The sequence below is a fragment of the Hemitrygon akajei genome, chromosome 16 (assembly GCF_048418815.1).
Source record: "Hemitrygon akajei chromosome 16, sHemAka1.3, whole genome shotgun sequence".
Taxonomy (NCBI): domain Eukaryota; kingdom Metazoa; phylum Chordata; class Chondrichthyes; order Myliobatiformes; family Dasyatidae; genus Hemitrygon; species Hemitrygon akajei.
The window spans coordinates 72,439,871-72,454,569 of NC_133139.1; the positions used below are offsets into that span (position 1 = coordinate 72,439,871).

General features: G+C 46.5%; 1 protein-coding gene across 6 annotated transcripts in view; it reads left to right on the plus strand.

Annotated features, from left to right (window-relative positions):
- The first annotated feature begins 739 nt into the window (after positions 1–739).
- The window catches only part of LOC140740179 (lysophosphatidic acid receptor 2-like), a 64,996-nt gene continuing 51,036 nt past the window's right edge, over positions 740–14,699 (plus strand). For 2 of the 6 annotated variants that reach the window (XM_073069166.1, XM_073069162.1), the window contains exon 1: positions 3,941–4,046. The gene's annotated coding sequence lies outside the window, so the exon portion shown is untranslated. Of the gene's footprint in view, positions 759–3,940; positions 4,047–4,105; positions 4,151–5,172; positions 5,723–14,699 lie in introns of those variants that run through there. The other 4 variants (XM_073069165.1, XM_073069164.1, XM_073069168.1 and 1 more) reach the window with 4 other exon arrangements.

A 14,699-nucleotide genomic window follows, 5' to 3' on the forward strand; every position in this document is an offset into this window, starting at 1 on the left:
CTGCACACTCCCTCCGCTCCCACACCCCTTTGCCACCCCCTCTCTCGGCCACCCACACCCTCCACCACCCCTGCTCTCTGCCCCCCCATCCTCTCTGCCACGAAAAAACGTTTCAGTTCTAAGACCCTTCAAAAGCCAATCTGACAAACGATCATTGATTTGAAACTCTTCTCTTTCCACAGATGGTGGTGACAGTCTCCAGGATTTTCTGCTTTTCACTCAGATTTCCATCACTGCAAATGTTGTTCCTTTTGCCACTAACAGAGAGTTCTGTGGCACAGAGGTGCTGTCTCTCAGCCCCAGGGACCCAGGCTCATTGTGATGAAGGCCCGTCACTGATTTCGGACGGCACATGGCACATTCAGTAAAACACTCCAGGGGTCATCCACACACATTATTCCGCTCTGTCACTGTGGTGAGTGCACCCATCACGATAAAGCAACAGTCACAATGTTACACTCATCCCCAGCAGTAACAGGTATGAAAAAAAGAAACTCACTATGTCACAATTTAATTATCTCAGGTCAATTTATTCATATTCATCTTTCCAATAAGTGTTTTGCCGAAGTGTCGTGATAGTGTGACGTTTCTCTCCTCCACAGTCACTGGGTCTGAAACAGAGCTGCTGCATCGAGCTGTCTGATATCGAGGCAGCAACATCCTGCTCAAGAGTTATGTTACCTAATTACTCATCTTGTGGTAAAGTTTTGGGGTTCATTTAAGTTATTTAATCGGGAAATGGTGACTCCTATAATGAGGTATGTGTGTCTATTGTGAGAACTGGCAGTAGAGTTTCAGATTGTGTGACATGGAAGATAATTGAGTTAATTAGCTTCTGGTTGGTCTAGGGGGAGGGGCTTAGCAGGTATGAGCCTCGGGTTACCAAGGCTTTGGGTTGTTTTTTTCTGTTTAGTCTGAGGGTGGCTGTTAGCCAGACAGGTGACAATTGCAAGCTGTATATATATTGTATCTTTTTTTCATTCTTTTTCTTGTTTTGATGTGGACGTCCAGGTTTTTGTTTTTCCACTATTTTTGTAAATAAAAGCACCTCAATCTATTTTTTGCGACTCAAGCCATCTGGTTATTCTTCTAAGGCAGTTGACCCACGGTTATTTGTGACACCCATGCTGAAGTCTATGACAGTCTGGGTAGTTTACACATACTGTGATGCATGGGTTCGTTCTCACCCCCTCCCAAAACTGAGCAGATTAATTGGCCAATGTAAAGTGCCCTATGCACATAGGAAAGGGTAGAATCTGGGGCCAGATGTGGGGAGGATAAAGATGAAGGTGCAGATGGTGGACCTGCTTTCATAGATCTCTAGGATTAAATGAATCCTGTTGAACTGAAATCATTGTCTTGCAAGTCGAAACTCTTCCTCTCACTCTAGTCCTTGAGCCACTCAATGAGCCTACTGAAACCAAAACAACCCTGCAACATACGTGAAATATTATGACCAGTCTCTCAAGCAAAGGTGCACCACGCCTGGAAGAAAATGCACTGAAAATTACAACTGAGAAGGTGCTCAGGAAGCTTAATGGTCTGAGGGTGGATAAATCTTCTGGACCTGATGGAATGCACCCTCGGGTTCTGAAGGAAGTAGCTGTAGAGATTGCAGAGGCATTAACGATGATCTTTCAAGAATCAAGATTCTGGCATTGTACCAGATGACTGGAAAATTGCAAATGTTACTCCGCTACTTAAGAAGGGTGGGAGGCAGCAGAAAGGAAACTATAGACCAGTTAGCTGACATCAGTGGTTGGGAAGTTGTTGGAATCAATTGTTAGGGATGACATTACAGAGTATCTGGAGGCACATGACAAGATAGACCAAAGCCAGTATGGTTTCCTGAAAGGAAAATCCTGCCTGACAAACCAACTGCAATTCTTTGAGGAAATTACAAGCAGGATAGACAAAGGAGATGCAGTAGATGTGGTGTACTAGGATTTTCAGAAAGCCTTTGACAAGGTACCATACACAAGGCTGCTTAGCAAGATAAGAGTCCATGGAATTACAGGGAAGTTACTAGCATGAGTGGAGCATTGGCTGGTTGGCAGAAAACAGAGAATGGGAATAAAGGGATCCTATTCTGGCTGGCTGCTGGTTACCAGTGGAGTTCCACAGGGGCCGGTGTTGGGACTGCTACTTTTTATGATGTATGTCAATGATTTGGACTATGGGATTAATGGATTTGTGGCTAAATTTGCAGATGATACAAAGATAGGTAGAGGACCGGGTAGTGTTGAGGAAACAGAGAGCCTGCAGAGAGACTTAGATAGTTTAGGGGAATGAGCAAAGAAGTGGCAAGTGAAATACAGTGTTGGAAAGTGTATGGTCATACACTTTGGTGGAAGAAATAAATGGGCAGACTATTATTTAGATGGGCAGAGAATTCAAAATGCAGAGATGCAAAGGGACTTGGGAGTCCTTGTGCAAGATACCCTAAAGGTTAACCTCCAGGTTGAGTTGGTGGTGAAGGCGGCGAATGCAATGTTGGCATTCATTTCTAGAGGTATAGAATCACAGGGATGTGATGTTGAGGCTGTATAAGGCACTTGTGAGACCACACTTGGAGTATTGTGTGCAGTTTTGGGCTCGTTATTTTAGAAATGATATACTGGCATTGGAAAGGGTTCAGAGAAGATTCACGAGAATTATTCCAGGAATGAAAGGGTTACCGTATGAGAAACGTTTGGCAGCTCTTGGGCTGTATTCCCTGGAGTTCAGGAGAAGGAGGGGGATCTCATAGAAAGATTCTGAATGTTAAAAGGCCCGAACAGATTAGATATGGCGAAGTTATTTCCCACGGTAGGGGAGTCTAGGACAAGAGGGCACAACTTCAGGATTGAAGGATGTCGTTTTAGAATTGAGATGCGGAGAAATTACTTTAGTCAGAGGGTGGTAAATCTGTGGAATTTGTTGCCACGAGCAGTTGTGGAGGCCAAGTCATTGCGTGTATTTAAGGCAGAGATAGATAGGTCCTTGATTAGCCAGGGCATTAAAGGATATGGGATGAAAGCAGGGGAGTTGTGACGACTGGATGAATTGGATAGCCCATGATTGAATGGTGGAGCAGAGTTGATTGGCCAAATGGCCTACTTCTGCTCCTATATGAAATCAGTACCTCAGGTAGCATCTATGAATAAACAGTCAATGATCGGGCCAAAACCCTTTATGAGGACTTTGCTTGGAATTATTGAAGACAGAAGGGCAGTCAATGAACGATAGGTTGATGTGTGTTACTGTCCAAATGCTCCATTGATTAATGTAAGGCCAGGGAGATGGATTCCAGTTAAATGGCAAATGGCAGTGGGTCAGGATGTTTGGAAGGCCGAAGTAGGTGCATGCCATTTTGAGCGTACACAGCCAGACCTGTTGAATATTTTAGTATTCCATCCCTCACAGGGATCTTCCTATGTCAATTTGTGGCCCATTGGCGTTTCCAGGTAAACCTGTTTCTCCGGTTCCAGCAGAAGGGCATGTGATCCCAGCTGCATGAACCGCACTCTCTGATGATTGATAGCACAGTGGGCAGAGGGGCCTAGATTGGCCGATCATCAGTGGCTGAGGGAGGAGAGGCAGGTTTCTGATGGGTGGTAGGATAAAGGGGTGCTGATGGTTAGGAGGAACCTGGGGTACTAGGTGTGGAGGTGTGGTACTAGGTCATGGATGTTGGACTCTGGTCATGTGGGTGACATTCCTGTCAGGCGGGAGGGGCTCTGGCCCAGTGGGCGGAGTTCTGGATTTAGGGGGCGGGGTTCTAGCCCAGTGGGAAGAGTCTTGGCCCAGGGGGCGGGGTTCTGGCCCAGTGGGCGGAGTTCTGGATCCGGGGGCGGGGTTCTGGCCCAGTGGGCGGAGTCTTGGCCCCGGGGGCGGGGATCTAGCCCAGTGGGAGGAGTCTTGGCCCCGGGGGCGGGGTTCTGGCCCAGTGGGCGGAGTTCTGGATCCGGGGGGCGGGGTTCTGGCCCAGTGGGCGGAGTCTCCGCCCCGGGGGCGGGGTTCTGCTGGAGAACGGAGCGGCGGGAACGGGCTCGGGAGCAGCTGCTGTGAGTAACCGGAGGGATGGGTGTCAATGTGGCGTTGCGCCGTGGGGCTCGGGTGCAGGAAACGGCTCAGTCGCCCTGCCGGAGTCGGGAACGTTGAGCAACAGGTCGGCGGCACCAACCGCAGTCCGGGTCTCCCGGCCGGCGGTGAATGGACCCGACACCGATCACTGATCCGACCCCTCCCTGCACACAGACCCTTCTCACGCCCAGCAACCGACCCCACTCGCACACCGTCGCCCCGCTCCTTCACCGCCCGATCCCGCAACACATTTCTGCAGCCGGACAGTTTCAGACAAAAGAATTCACTACCCCCTCCCCCAGCTCCTTGTCCATTCCCCCCCCCCCCCGACCTCGTCTCGACTCCCTCAACACCGTCTTTCTCATCGATCCAGTCCTTTTCTTTCCCCACCATCCCTGCCGTCCTTTTCTCTCCCCACCGTTCGTCCCGTCCTTCTCTCTCCCCACCGTCCGTCCTGTCCTTTACTCTCCCCACCGTCCGTCCCGTCCTTTTCTCTCCCCACCGTCCGTCCCGTCGTTTTCTCTCCCCACCGTCCGTCCCGTCCTTTTCTCTCCCCACCGTCCGACCCGTCCTTTTCTTTCCCCACCATCCTTGCCGTCCTCGTTCCCCTCTAACCTTCCCTCCCGACCATGTCTCTCCCCCCCCCACCTCCTCCGTCATTCCCGGCCTTGTCTTCCCCCTCCCCCACCGACACTGTGTCCCTCCCCCGTTCCAGCTTCCCCTCCCTCCTCCCAAACCCACAACCCCTCCACCCTACCCCATTGGTTCCTGCAAATTCTGTTTCAGTATTTCATCTTTGTGATGTGCTCTCACAGCAGCTAAAGAGACTTTTGGTCCTAACTTGTCCATGCCAGCTAAGGTGAACTCTCCCAGTCCCTTTTAAACGCTCTACCTGCCTCATCTATTTTCACTGGCAGCTGCTGCCACGTTTATACCACCTTGTCTGTCACTCTGGGCAGAGATGTCTCAAGTGCTGTTGCCTTTCTTTGGGAAATGCCTATTTGTTCTCCTGGGCATTGGTGACCTTGGTGGAACAGGCCAGTGGCTGGTTGAGCTGAACCAGTTATTTGGGATTTTCAGAATGTGTTTGTACATTATTTATTTTATCGCTCACATTCCCTCAAACACAGACTCAATTATCAACAAGCCAATGGGTCTGCGGTTATCCACCTCTGGCTGATTTACTGGTGGGCTCTGGTGTATATTTTTATTTGGAGATGCAGTGCGGAATAGTCCCTACGAGCTACGCTGCCCCAATTTCACCCTAGCCTAATCACAGGACGATCTACAATGGCCAAGTATCTGGTACGCCTTTGGTCTGTGGCAGAAAACCGGGAGCACCCGGAGGAAACCCACGCATCCCATGGGGAGAACGTACGAACTCCTGGGATCGAGCTGCGAGCTCTGAGCTGTGATAGCGCGAGTCCGTGGTGTATTCTGTTGGCAAAGGCAGGAAACAGTTCTCACAGCCCAGTGTGTCACCTCCTGAGATACTGAAAGACTGAGTGAGCTGGGGCTTTCCCCTTTGGAGTGGAGGAGGATGAGAGATGACTTCATAGAAGATTGCGTGACCATAAGAGGCAGAGATAAAGAGTGGGCATCTAGCACCAAGGGCGTCAGTGGACAATACCGGGGGAGGAGAGGAAAGATCTCAGAGGTAGGTCTCTGCACGCAGAGTGGTGGGGAACTGGAGTGCACTGCCAGGGTGACGGTACAGTATTGGCTGATGTGATGGGAACATTTAAGAGACTCGCAGAGATGCAAGAGAAATGGAGAGTTTGGAGCTGTGCAGGAGGGGAAAGGTTAGATTGACCATGAGGGTGAAGAGTTCTGCACAGCATTTTGGGCTGAAGGGCTTGTACTGCGCTGTGTGATGTGTAACTGTTAAATTCTTCCGTTCTTTATTCTACCTGAAACAGGGTGTTTATCCAAAAGTTCAAAGTAAATTTTATTTTCAGTGCATATATGCCACTGCATCCAGCCCTGAAATTCAATTCCCTGCAGGCACAATCAGCAAATCTATAGGCCATCAACTATAACAGGATCAATGAAAGATAACCCGGAGTGCAGAAGACCACAGACAGTGCAAATGAAAATATAAATAAACAGCAAGAAATAACGAGATAAAGAGTCCTTAAGGTGAGATCATTGGCTGTGGGAACAGCTGAATGGATAGGCAAGTGAGTGTAGTTAACACCTTTTGTTCAAGAGCCTGATGGTTTGTGGGGTAGTACAGGTTTCCCCCGCAATCCGAAGGTAGAGTGTTCCTATGAACCCGTTTATAATCCGAAATGTCGTAAAACGAAGAAGCAATTACCATTAATTTATACGGGAAAAATTTTTGAGCGTTCCCAGACCCAAAAAAAACCCTACCAAATCAAAGCAAATAACACATAAAACCTAAAATAACACTAACATATAGTAAAAGCAGGAATGATAGGATAAATTTACACCCTATATAAAGTAGAAATATTGTAGGTACAGTGTAGTTTCACTTATCAAACTCAGGAAGGCAGCTCCAATGTGACTTTGACTTGACTTGGGCCTTCTTAAAATTTTCATTACTAACCGTATATTCAGATTAAGATTCATAAAGTCTATCATTTAATTGTATATGGTGTACTGTCTGATATTCTGCGTTGTGGGTTTGTAACTGGGGGGGGACATTACACCGCATCCACACAAACGCGATTACCCAGTTTGGCGGGGCCGATCGCTGTTTTCCTAGATGAACGTGAGCCTGAGGGTTACCCATCTGTAGACGTTTTTCAAAGTTTTAGATGTCATGCTGAATCTGCAGGCTCCTAAGGAAGCTGCCGTGCTTTCTTCACAATTGTACTTGCGTGCTGGGTCGCCAATCAAACTGATTTCTAGGAGTGAATTGAGAAGGAGTTGGTTCTGTTGGTTCCACTTTACCCAATCATTCTTCATACTTTGTTCCCTGCCCCAGCAACTTGTGTTCCTTTTTGGCTGGAACTCCAAATGAAGACATCTGCAAACATCCAGCAACCCTTACGATGTTCCAAAGACCATTAAAGGGAAGTTGAGAATGCGTCCAGTGTTCTGTGCTTTATAATTAGAAGCCTCGAGTACAAAAGCAAGGGGGTTAGTGCTGATTCTGTACATGTAATGGGCTCTGCGTCAGCTGCAGAGTTGCCTTCAGTTCTAATCTCCAAATTGCAGGAAGGACGTGAAGACAAGAAGAAAAGATTATGGTTCTGTGATGGAGATCTAGGGTTGCAAGGACAGATTATAAAGGGTGGAACTTTTGTGAAAGCTGAGGGAAGATTTAATTGACATTTATAGGGATCTGGACAGAGAGGAGAGTTATGGTGGTCTGGAGGTCAGTGACCGGTAGTTTTCTGTAGTGCTGGAACCTCGTGATTAAAATGACCTGGGCCAAAATATAGTTGGGCTGATTAGTAAGTTTGCAGACAACATGAATGTTGGTGGAGCTGTGGATAGGGAGAAAGGTTGCCAGAATTTTTGGCAGAATATAGACCAATGGGAAATGAGAGCAGCGAATTTGTAGATTTTCCTGATGGGTTTCTGTGTCATTAAAGGAATGTTCTGTTTTAAACAACTTGTGCATTATTTTTTTGAATGATAACCACCATTTGTCTGCATCATACCTTCCAATGAACAAAAAAAAACTCTTGCAGAAGTTCAGTGGGTCCCGCAGCATCTTGAGCCATGGATTATTTGCACAGAAAATACTGCAAGGGGAGTTAGTGTGCTTGGAAATTTACAAATGTAAAAGAGCTGAAATGCAGGAAATGAGAGGGTTTTAACATTCCAAATATTGAAAGGCCTGAACAGATTAGATATGGCAAAGTTATTTCCCACAGTAGGGGATTCTAGGACAAGAGGACTTCAGGATTGAAGGACGTCCATTTAGAACAGAGATGCGGAGAAATTACTTTAGTCAGAGGGTGGTAACTCTGTGAAACTTGTTGCTGTGAGCGGCTGTGGAGGCCAAGTCATTGGGTGTATTTAAGGCAGAGATAGATACGTTCCTGATTTGCCAGGGCATCAAAGGGTATGGGGAGAAGACGGGAGTGGGGATGACTGGAAGAATTGGATCAGCCCATGATTGAATGGTGGAGCAGATTCGATGGGCTGAATGACCTACTTCTGTTCCTATATCTTATGGTCTTTACAGACTGAATGTTCTAGTTGTCATGTTCCAGGTTTTGACAGATAGCAGTTTGGAAGGGTGCAAATAAGACTATAACATATCGGAGCAGAATTAAGCCATTTGGCCCATCATATCTGCTCTGTAATTTTCCCCTTAAGCCCCCGTATCCCTTCATGCCCTGATTAATCAAGAATCTACCATCCTCTGCGTTAATTATACCCAATGACTTGTCCTCCTTAGCCACCTGTGGCAACAACTTCCACAGATACACCATTCCTCCTCAGCTCTGTTCTAAAAGGATGCCCCTATATCCTGAGGCTGTGCCCTCTGGTCCTAGGCTCCCCCACCATAGGAAACATCCTCTCCACATTCTCTCTATCAGGGCCTTTCAATATTCGATAGGTTTCATAATGCACCCTTGCCATTTCAGAAAGGAGGGAGAAAATGGGGAATCACTGACCTTTGGCCTCGTGAGTGGCACAGGGAACTTTGGGATCTAAAATGAAGGTTGAAGTAACAGAAAAATAATAGGACCGATAGAGTCAACGTGGACTTAAAGACAGATTCTGCTTACTTCTATGAAGATTGAATAACCAGAGTGATCAGGGAGCCAGTAGGTGTGCTGTATTGGGATTTTTGATAGAGAATGGATGGAGATGGACATTGTGTCAGCATAATGTGTTTAGTTAGGCTTTTAGTTACTAGTTTAAATAGTTTGGTACAATCAAGCTGTTGTGGGCTGAGGGGCCTGTTATAGCACTGTTCCATGTTTGGAAAGTTCCCATTAGAAGAGCGAGATGAGCAAGCCAGGAACTGATTATTGAGCAGAAAGCAAGAGTGGGGTAAGTGGATCTTTCCCAGTTTGTGGGATACTTCAGGGATCTGTGCTTATCTACAGTATTCAACGTTTGAGTGAGGATGTGGGTTGTTTGTATTGAGGGATACTGCGCACCTAGACGCCATTCCCAGAATTTTCATTTAAGCCTATGGCCTGCAACGTCATATCGGGTTGATGCTGAGAACCAGACTTAAGCAAGTCATTTTTAAGATTAACTCTCATCTCTTCTCTGCCAACAACTCTCACTGCAACATCCCTTATCCCTCAACTCGCCATTCAACCCAATCACCATTTGACAACACCCCAACTATCAACATCCATATTTCCCCAACTCTAATAACCCCTTCCTGGTTGCTAATGTACAAGCTCTCCTCTCAACCATTGCAACCCCTCCTAAATGTAGATCTCCACCACTGACTTCCCAGTGACTACCTTCATCCTGACACCTCTGCTCACTAAGTGCACCAACAACTCTGTCCAATGTTCATCCTATTCACCGTACCTCATCTCTGGACTACCTGCTTCAACTATCTTTACACAACCCAGCTTTACACAATTCTTTAATGGCAGAATATAGGACAAATTCTTGAACCTCCCATGCACTACTAAATTCCCTTCGAATGGGCCCTGGAAAAAACATCTGTTAACTATTTCATAATCTTGACTGTTTAACTAGGCTTTACCCATGCTAGTCAATTTCTACATATACATCGCCTTTCATATTTCTAAATTACAGAATTTAATTAGTACCGCACAAGGCGATTGTGAAGTAATTAACAGCTGTGAGGTGAGGGGGTAAATGGATTGATGCCGGGTTTCAGGATACTGCAGGAATCTGAGCTCATCTACTGCCGATATCGGACAGTTGATTCTGTGGCCAAAGTGTTGTATTTCCAGCTTCACTGACGATACAGCACGAGACAGGATTGTGTGTCAGGGGGAGGTTGTAACAAGACTTCACAGGGAGTGAGCATAACATGGCAGATGAAGTATTCAATGGAAAAATGTGGGCTTAGAGTCATAGTAATACACAGCATGGAACATACTGTAGTACAGTACAGCACAGGAACAAATCCTCAGCCTGCGATGTTTACACTGAACATAGCACTGAATTAAACTGAATCTCTCTTCCCTGTACATGATCCACATCCTTCCATTCCCTTCATATTCATGTGACTGTCTAACAGTCTTTTAGACACCACCACCCCAGCGGCCTGTTCCAGGAATCCTCCGGTCTCCGAGTGAAATTAAAACTTAATTGTCCGTATCTCCTGTTACCTTAGCACATAGCCTCAGGTATTTGACAATTCTACCCTGAGTAAATGATTCTGACTTCCTAGCATATCCGTGCCTCTCACAGATGTGTGCACTTCTTATCAGGTCAAACCTCAGCCTCCGGTACTAGGAAATATAGCCCAGGTTTGTCCAGACTCTCTATAGCACATGCCCTCTATCTAGACCTGCACCCACTCCAAATCCTTCACGCCCTTCCTGTAACAGGCAACCAGAATTGTACACAGTACTCCAAGAGTAAGTTTTCATGATTTCATCACTTATGTCTATATCTAACCAATAAACGCAAGCATATCATGTACCTTCTTTACCCTATCATGGCCACTTTCAGAGCGCTATGGACTTGACCCCAAGATCGCCCTACATTAATGCTTAAGGCCATTGGCTGTGCCCTTTCACACCTCACGTTTGCCCAGACCAGGCTCCATTTGCCATTCCTCTGCCCATATCTGTAACTGACCTATGTCCTGGTTTATCCTTTGACAGTCCTACATTCTGTCCACAATTACAATCTTCGTGTCACCTGCAAACTTACTAACCCACCCACCTGCCTTTTTATCCGTCAGTTATATACATCACAAATAAAAATCAGGGAACGCACCCTTCGGTCCAAGTAATTCATGCTGGCCTAGATACCTACATGAGCTTGTCCATTCTGCTTGTGTGTGGTTCATAGTCCCCCGAATCTGTCCCACCCTTGTACTTGTCCAAATGTCATTCAATATTGTAATTGTACCAGCCTCTACCGCTTCAAGCTTCAAAGTACATTTATAAGCACATATACTATATACAACCTTGAGATTTGTCTACTTACAGGCAGCCACAAAATAAGAAATCCCAAAAAACCTATTTTTAAAAAAAGGCCAACTAACACCCAGAAAGCAGAGAAAAAAAGGCACACACTTTGCAAGCAATGAAAGCAAGCAGTGGCGTTCAGATCGAACGTCTATCTGTCACTTTCTCTGGAAAAGCTTCTCAGTTCCCCTTTGAATCCTGCCTCTCTCACCATAAACCTATGTCCTTATAACAAATTTCACAACACATGCTGGTGATAATAAATCTGATTCTGAAGTTCTCCAGTTCCAACAACATGGTTGTGAAACTTTTTTGCTTGTTCACATCCTTCCTATAGTGCGGTGACCAGAGCTGCACGCAGCGTTCCAGCGTGTGTTGTCTGGTATGTCTTGTCCAGCTTGGCATGCAAATAATGTACTTGTTCAGTGGCGAAGCATTTGGCAGTGTTAATATTCAAAGGGAGTGGTGTGTGCTTGTATAAAAGTCACTGTCGGCCAACTTTTAAGAGCAGCAAGGTGTACTTTGTTAAGTGAGGAACTGAATGAAGGGATGGGGAAGTGCAGAGTTGCCTTCTTGCCAGATAGAGGACACAGACTGTGCAGTGGAGATCAGCGCAGGGGTGGTGGTTTGCAGGATGAGATGGTGAGAAGACCAGAGCTGTTTTCTCCAAAGTCAGGGATGAGAGGGAGCTTCCAGAATTCACAGTTTTGCAGTCACTTCTTCAGTCTTTCACTTATAAAATAAAGTGTTGCTCAATGAGGGGATTCTGATTTCCTTCGATCACTTCTTCCTCATGTCTCCCACCACTCGCACATTGTCTGCAACCTGCGCCGGGCCAACTCACCGACCCAGGAGGTCTCTGAGGGAGGAAAATGCAATACCTGCGGGACAGGGGCACGCCATATAGCACCAGAGGCTGCTGGAGGTCACCGAAAGTCAGGGTTAACCCTGGGTCACTGATTGTCACCAGAGGTCAAGGATAACCCTGGGTCAACGGTGGTCACCAGAGGTCAGGGTTAATCGTGGGTCACCAGAAGTTACCAGAAGTCGGGGTTAACTCCAGGCTCCTAGTCCTGTGTGGCAGCAGATTTCCCCCGATACTGAGGACCAGTGGGCACAGTTTGGGAAATGAGGGTGATGAGATGTCTTCACTTTGAAACTCTGTACCCTCGAATCTGTGGAGGCCCAGTCATTTGATGACTTTGAAGATGAGCATATGAATGAGAGCAGGAGAGAGAAATGTTCTGGAGCAGTAAGACCCAAACACTGCAGTCACTGGAAATGTGTTGTAAATACTCGTGTGATAGATAGATAGATAGATACTTTATTCATCCCCATGGGGAAATTCAACTTTTTTTCCAATGTCCCATACACTTGTTGTAGCAAAACTAATTACATACAATACTTAACTCAGTAAAAAATATGATATGCATCTAAAACACTATCTCAAAGAGCATTAATAATAGCTTTTAAAAAGTTCTTAAGTCCTGGCGGTTGAATTGTAAAGCCTAATGGCATTGGGGAGTATTGACCTCTTCATCCTGTCTGAGGAGCATTGCATCGATAGTAACCTGTCTCTGAAACTGTTTCTCTGTCTCTGGATGGTGCTATGTAGAGGATGTTCAGAGTTTTCCATAATTGACCGTAGCCTACTCAGCGCCCTTCGCTCAGCTACCGATGTTAAACTCTCCAGTACTTTGCCCACGACAGAGCCCGCCTTCCTTACCAGCTTATTAAGACGTGAGGCGTCCCTCTTCTTAATGCTTCCTCCCCAACACACCACCACAAAGAAGAGGGCGCTCTCCACAACTGACCTATAGAACATCTTCAGCATCTCACTACAGACATTGAATGACGCCAACCTTCTAAGGAAGTACAGTCGACTCTGTGCCTTCCTGCACAAGGCATCTGTGTTGGCAGTCCAGTCTAGCTTCTCGTCTAACTGTACTCCCAGATACTTGTAGGTCTTAACCTGCTCCACACATTCTCCATTAATGATCACTGGCTCCATATGAGGCCTAGATCTCCTAAAGTCCACCACCATCTCCTTGGTCTTGGTGATATTGAGACGCAGGTAGTTTGAGTTGCACCATATCACAAAGTCCTGTATCGGTTTCCTATACTCCTCCTCCTGTCCATTCCTGACACACCCCACTATGGCCGTGTCATCAGCGAACTTCTGCACATGGCAGGACTCCGAGTTATATTGGAAGTCTGATGTGTACAGGGTGAACAGGACCGGAGAGAGTACGGTTCCCTGCGGCGCCCCTGTGCTGCTGACCACCGTGTCAGACCTACAGTCTCCCAACCGCACGTACTGAGGTCTATCTGTCAAGTCTGTGTCTATCTGTGAAGCAGCATCCAGGGGGAAGTAATGTTTCAGTAAATGACCTTCTTTCAGGTCTGGTCAGTATGACACAAATGGGGAAGTGGTTTCTGTCATTATTCAATTCTGTACCAAGGCCTAAAGGCTGGAGAGTGCCTGTACATGAGCGGGTCAATAGATGTGGTGACGGGGCTGGAGACTGGTGCTGAGGGAGAGGCTAAATTATGATATGGACTGCAGGTCCTCCACCTCTGCCTGTTTCTGATGACCTCATAGGCAGTTCCTCTGGTCCATCTGCAATATTGAGCTGAGTGTTAATTCTCTATCAGATTTCCAGTCAGACCTCAGCTCCTGCACTGGACAGCAAAGACCACCATATGCTGAAGAAGTGTTTCTCATATTCTCCATTTGTAACAGGGCTGGGGAGGAATTCCTTTAGCAGAGAATGGTGAATCTGTGGAATTCGTTGCCACAGGTGGCTGTGGAGGTGAAGTCATTGGGTATATTAAAGGCAGAGGTTGATAGATTCATGATTATTCAGGGAATGAAGGGATACGGGGAGAAGGCAGGAGATTGGAGCTCACAAGAAAAATGGACCAGCCATGATGAAATGGCTGATGAGATGAGGCGAATGAGCTAATTTGTCCCATTCTGCTCCTATATGTTATGGTCTTATGTTAACCTTCCTCTGAGAACACCCCTCCGAATGTTCAGCTGTGAGCAACAAGAATTAGATAGATAGATAGATAGATAGATACTTTATTCATCCCCATGGGGAAATTCAACATTTTTTCCAATGTCCCATACACTTGTTTTAGCAAAACTAATTACATAAATTACTCAGTTCCTTCTCTGTGGCATCAAAGTTGTCGCTCAGGCCACTGTGGTCTCCTCCTTCCCAAGCTGCCCTCCCCCTTCCCCCAATTGGTTCTCTCCACCAGCCTCATTCTCATCAGTTTGTAGAAGAGGGAAAGAGGAACACTGGCCTGTCAGCTTGAGCTGGGGACCTTCATAGTCTGGGAGACATTTAATTCACTTTGTTGACCCTGGGTGGCTTTTTCTACTGCTGGTTGTAGATTGCTTGTTCTGCAGTCAGTTCTTTCTTTAGCTTGCAATGCCACTCATGCATAGGGCAACAATGAAGGTTCTCCTCATCTGGTGATGTTTATGGCTTCCTTCCTTCCTTGGGTCAGTGGCTTTCTTTCGGTTTATTGTCAGTCATGCAAGTCCCGGGTGGAAACTGA